We start from the raw sequence: 6,876 nt of genomic DNA, 5'->3' as shown, positions 1-6,876 counted from the left end.
AGTTATCGGCTGGGGTCAGAGGGCCGGAAGCCCGGTGATGAAGCTCGATGAAAGCTACACGAGAACTTACGGTCAAAGACCTGTCATACAAAAGAATTCGCTCCGATGGCTTACTATGTTATCGTATTTAAAATAGGTTTTCAGATCTCGTATCGATTATTTAGTTTTGGGTGATATTTGTATCTTAGGACGGATTTGTGATGTAATTAGAATCATTTCTATAAAATCCAAGAAGTGTATATAAGACGAAAATAAGTAGGATTCGGAGCAGATAAGCTTTTATATGTAAAGAGTCGTCGAGACGTTGCTACTTAGTACGTGGTATTCTTCAAGAAAGAAAGAATGTGAAAGACAACGTATAAAAAAATATTTAAAATAGTTAAGCTCGCCTTTGTACATAGTATTTAGACATTCTTTAAATCTGTTTTTTATTGTATTTTCTTTGTGTGTACAATAAGTATAAATAAATAAATAAAATTAAAAGGAGCTTGCTTTTTACCGCTATCTGATTTAAACTCAGCAACGATGGTTGTGCGTAAACAATCAGCGCCGGTACACAGCGGCGGGACCACGACACGGACACACCGCGCACCGTCACACTTGCTAATAGTACAATATTTTAAAAAGCGAAATGCGAGATATAGATTTATAAGGCTATGCCTGGCGTCTCCTTCGTCTTTGTTTTCAGACAGCAGAATTGAAGCGATGAAAATATTCAAGATGGATTTAATTTGTTAAAATAATTGTTGATGAAACACTGTTCTTCCGCATGAAATAACTTGAATAACATTTTAATAAATTACACCTTCTGTGCGAGTTGCGTTGTGTGGCACTCAAGGCACATCTCCGTACGCGGTGTGCATGAGCATTGCATCTAGTACGCCCCATGTACAGATGCAGCGCGGCTTCCGTGTTGTTGTTGTTGTGATGCAGCTGGGAATCTTAAAAAGTACGTGTACGTGTAGTACCTTTACAGATAAAAATTAAAAGCTCTTTCTATGATTTCGAAGTAAAACAACGTGGTCAAACAACAAACTTTTATCTAATTGTTTTCTACCTGTTTATTGTTTAGGCTATCATCGAAACGAGTTACGTCACAGAATATAAGTCATTATACGCAATCCGTCTATTAATTAACGGTAAGCGTCCTCATTACGAGATCTCTAGTTGAGGTGATATTACGATTATTTTTATTTTTGGAGGAACATTTCGGTCCTTGTATAGTGTGTAGGACAGCTACTCTATGAATGTATTTAAAACTTCGATCTTGTATGGCTGGGTGGAGAGCGGCGTTCCAATCTCGTCGTTCTGGTGACAAGTTAACGTGATGTGGTCCGCGAGCTCGCTCAAATTGTTATAACTAATAAAGGAGAACAGACCTTATTAGTAGTTTGAATGGTAGATCTTTTGACCCGAAGAGAATTGAAATTCCTGCCTAAATATTGAATTGAAATCAGTGGATGATATAATTATGAAATTAGGTTACTTATGGCGACGCTTGTAGCTGAAACTAAGTAGGTATTGTATTTTTTGACGAAGCGTGTTGCTGATAACTCTGTTTCTATAATCTGACGAAGCGTTTTGTGGATAATAATATTATTATGTACGTTTAGGTTATTAAACTACCTTGCATTTTGATTTATATAAATAAAATTGTCTATTATGAAATGTCAAAGCTCACTTCGAGAACATGTCGACATGGACTTGGCTCATACTTACACTCTCTTCGTATTGTTTTCAGACCTGATCAGAATAAAGTATCTTAAGAACGACTGACCTTCAAACGGAATTGAAGACGTTTTCGCGATATTAACACGAAACATATCATAACGGGTCAAATGACCCAATTCGAACTTTTGCAATGAAAATGCACGTATCATCTGCCATTGCGTTGGCATATTTGACTTCATGACTTTTTCTTACCAATCAAACTACAGTTATTATACCATTTTGTTTTGTTTTGTTTATTTTGAGCAATATTTATCGTATACCGTTATCCTACCCGGTACGGTACGGTTACGGTATGATTATTGTTAATAGAAGACGCGTGGCGGCACCATCTGTGCTGGACGATCATCAAGACGCTCTGCTAACAATTTACTTTAAAAAATCGATATATTATTTGAGGGATTACATGAACAAAATATAATTTAGGTTACGAATACACCGGTCTGTTCTATTCATCGTTGTTTACACACCCGCCCTACATATTATCGGAAGTATATGTATGTTTGGTGTACATCACACGTGCTCATGTGGGACGCGATCGAAATATATTTTACATTCGACGTCTGATGCGAAAATATCCGTATTACGAAACCATAACAGAATTTAGGGTCAGCAGCAATAAAGTATCTCAGGGAATTTTGCGTAATTACTAGTTAGTAGTCAGAAGTAGAAGTATAAAGCATTTTAGAATAACCCTGGTTTTTGTGGTTTATTTTACAACATTTTCTAGTAATTTTTAGCAGCCGACAAAAATTATGAATTTTATGATGTAACCGGAGGGAAGGTGACTATGAGAGATGAGGGTAAAGAGTAGACCTGCAAATATAAACTCATTCAAGATTTACTGATTTATTTTAAATTTGTTTATTTATTTGGCAAATCAACAGTACAAAGCATCTATAAAGTATATTAAAAATAGATAAACAAAAAAAAACACTATTAAGATTACACTTAGGTAAAAAGTGAACAGAGAAGAAACATACATTAATAGATTACGTTTACAAAAAAGTAACCAAACACAACAACAATACTTAGAAATACACATCCATCTTTATTTCATGAGCATATATTTTAATACTTGATATTACACGTCGGACCTAACTCACCTTAAAAATATTCCAAAATTGCATTTATGTATCTATATGCTCCAAGTGGTAAACAAGAATGTCAACATTGGAGAACTTAGTCTGATGTACCCTACATAAACGTGATCTACGGACAAATATGTAGGTGTTGGAAGCATATTTTAATGACAATATCATTATTTATTATTTTCTTAATTATATCAAAGCATTTGATTCCTCAATAGCCTAAGATCGGCTAGAGAGATAAATGCTATCGGTTCTGTTGAGTCGAAGCGACGACAGCAGTATAGAAGATGTACATATAAAAAACTTTTTTTGACTCTTTCCAATCGCTCGATATAAATATGATATTGGGTATTCCAAGCGACTGAGCCATACTCCGATATACACCGTACAAAACTGTACAAGAGAATAAGAGTAGACGACCTTTTAGAGTCCTTAATAACTCTAACTATGAAACCTAGCATTCGATAGGCTTTATTTACGATTTCATTAATATCCTTCCAAATGAATACTCAAATCATGAACAACTAAACTCAATTCCAAAGTTGACCCATTAACAGTAGTCATAGAAAATATTAGATCTTTCACGCGAGAAAGTTATATTAAGTATTACACTTGTTAGTATTAATAACGTGGAAGGTATTTTTACAGTAATTAAATAAATTGTTCAAGTGATCCTGCAGCTCTAAGCAATCATCAAAGGACTTTAAAACGTTCTAAACAGATTTATCATCGGCGTACAAAATCATTTTAGATTTCTTGAAAACATGCGAAACGTCATTGAGTACATGTACTTATATTAAATAGCATAGGACCGAGATGAGAGCCCTGCGGAACTCCTGAGGGGACAGGTGCGAATGAAGAACAAAAACTTTTAAATGTATTATTAGCCTGACTGCGATTTCTCACGTAAGGCTCAAGCCGTCGCAGCAAATCCCCCCATTCCCCATTCAAAATGTCGAAATCTATTCGGTCAAAAATTTTAGTATAATATGTATATAAATCAGTATACACTACATCAATCTAATGACCGTTCTTAACGGCGTTTAATACATAACCAACTATCCAACCGCATGAACATCATCTGGATTTGGGTAGCTCTTGTACCGGAAAATCCAATGAAATTAGTTGGATGGTTAACATAAGGATCACAGTAATAAAACCACTTATGTACATCAGCTAAACAGTGAAGGTAGCCAGCGTGGACCTGGACCGGATGCGCGTCATACGCCCTGACTCATGTACAGACTATTCTTTTGAAACATTCATTGGTATCAGATCTAACAAATATAATGCACTGAATAAAGATTGATTGCAAACTCATTTACATATCTATTTCTTGCATTACCATTAAAGGGAGATACTAGTTTTTGTAATTCCTCATGAGGAGCGCATCATGAATACATGCGACCGGGAGGCGTGTGTGTGTGTGTGCGAGTGTTCTTGCATAGTAAATACATAATATATAGTTTGCATAATGTGTACCATGCGTGTAACTAGGGCCGCGCTATCGAGACTGTGTCGTTTACATCGAAGAGTTAAAATAATTTTAATAAATCATTAAAAAGAACATGTGCCCCCGTATATTTCTTCCGTTAATGAAAATAAACTTCAATGTCGCAGCGGTAGTTCGCGGTTTGAATTTACGGATGTGTGTCCATTGCCGATGTCCATGACCCACGGGGTATGAAGAACGCTGCGCTGGCCGGCCGCAAGCTCGCTTATACGAGTATTAAGACAGACACTAAACTGATGTCCTTTCTCCCGTGATTATCTCTAAATATGTTTATAACATTACAAAATAATGAAATATGTAGTTTATTCTGAATAAATTTTCTTGTAGTAATTCTCCGCTAACATCTGCTTGTTGGCACATGCTCTAAGGTTCAACCGTAATTTAATCTTAATTAATCAAACCAGTTCAGTTTTCCGTGCGGAGTCATAGAGATAGTTCAGTTTCAAATTAATTTAATTAATTCAAAACATCGGAAATAATAAAAGTGAAATGAAGCCGTATGAGATATTTTTGACGTTCATTCGCATCACTGAGAATTACTATAACATTTCCATTTCAATAATAAACTAATTATAAAAATATAGAGAACCAAACCCTAAATAGGAATCACGTATGCAAGTCTCAGAACGATATGCTTTGTCCCACACACGTGATGCGATGCTAATGTGGTGGTATGCGTTATTCAAAGCCCTGCGAAGGTCCATACTATTAATTAAATACTTTATTGATTACGGAAGTTAGCTGTGTTTTTATGGTTCGTTGAATTTTGCCTTTTTAATTGATCGCATTGTGTGACAAAGTGGCCAATTTCATTAGCCGAACTATCGTCGAAGGGCTTGAGCCGACTATGACCGAGGGCTGCCCGGCCATGCCAAAAGCATTAGATATTAGAATTTGTAATATTGTTCATCTTGAGTATTCGATATCTAGTTATTATGAATTTTAGAATAACTGAGCTAACATGTCAAGGATGGGCTTTAATTTGAGACCTCTTGCATCAATAACCTTTTAATTAATATGTAGTTTTTCGTTGTCAGTACTACTTAATTTTAAATATAATTTTTTTTAATCTTTGAGTTCTTCTACTAATGCTTCGCCATGGCCGGTTTGAATCATGACTCGAACAGTGTACAACTGGCATGGCTTTATCCCTTGCAATATGTCTATGGACGAAATACCTACTTGTTGCCACTTGTGATCATCAATCAGCATACGCTCGAGCCGTATAACTCATTATATTAGCGTAAACCAACCAACCATCTATAAAATATATTATTCATAACAATATAATAAGGAATAAACAAGCGAAGGGCCTAAGCCCTTTGTTATAAGTCAGTAGAAGTACAATAGGTCGTCGAGATAAATCTTTTCACCTCTGTACATAATTTAGCGCCAAGCCACTTATAGTTGAGATGAAATATTCAGTGGCCAGACGTGTGGTTGTGCGGATTCTGATTTATAACTTGCGATTTGTCGTTTCGCTTACAATTTACTCCGTCATATCTGTTCAAATTGAAAAGCTTTTTTTTGCTTAGATAACCATCTCCGAGCCTGGTGTTAACTGCTTACCGGAGGCCCTATGACCTTTTGTTGTGTTTATACACCTACAACGTAAATGCCGCCATGCACCTCGAGACATGAATTGTAAGGTCTCGGTTTCTACAGTACAACGTCTGCCTCACCCTTTAAACCGAAACCCATTATTGCTTTACGGTAGAAAAAGCTAGTGGTACCTACCCGTGCGGACTCACAAGACGTCCTATCACCAGTAGTACTCTGCGACTATGTGACTAGCTATGTATTAATTGTGAGCCCGCAAGGGTATGGAGCGCCATTCTCCTTGTTTTAGCCATGTAGCAGCCACGTGTGCTGTTTGGATCGTTACCTTAATACCGTTGGGACTTGAACCCCGCACTTATGAAGTTAGAGAAAATAAAAGTTAAATATTGAACAGCTAAATAATGGAATTGACAATTTTAAAAACACGACAGCTACATATATTCCATACGCGTTGCTGAACGAAAGCTTATTTATTTATGATCCTTTTACAAACTAATAGGTCTTATCTTGAAAAAATATTATTTCGATTTTTATAATTATTTGTTTTTAGATTATACAATATTATTTAAAATTAAATCGGAATTTAAATTCTATTTGTCAGCGGCATTCACGTGATGTTGTCCGTGTGTCGCACGCCAGAAGAACTGCCAGAAGATACAAGTAATCTTTGACACGATTAAAACAAATAATAAGAGAAAAGGTTTGACATCGTATCGCACGTAGTAAAAAGAACACAAGGGCAGTCCGGAGCTCATGGCAAAATTAGAGCGATCAATATATAACAGGAAGATTTTGTAATATATTTTCATTTCTCATAATAACGACGAGGCGTATTTAATAATGTTCTCATGGTGTATAATATTAGTAGAACTTTATACAGTTACTATATCGCTACCTGAGAGAATTTTTCAGAGATTATCTTAACGAGAATTAAAACTCTAACTTTAGGGCCTATAAACTCATTGAAAGTTTAATTCATGAAGC

The sequence above is a fragment of the Bombyx mori genome, chromosome 10 (assembly GCF_030269925.1).
Source record: "Bombyx mori chromosome 10, ASM3026992v2".
Taxonomy (NCBI): domain Eukaryota; kingdom Metazoa; phylum Arthropoda; class Insecta; order Lepidoptera; family Bombycidae; genus Bombyx; species Bombyx mori.
The sequence above is the reverse complement of the archived record's forward strand: the minus strand, read 5'-3'. Positions refer to the sequence as shown.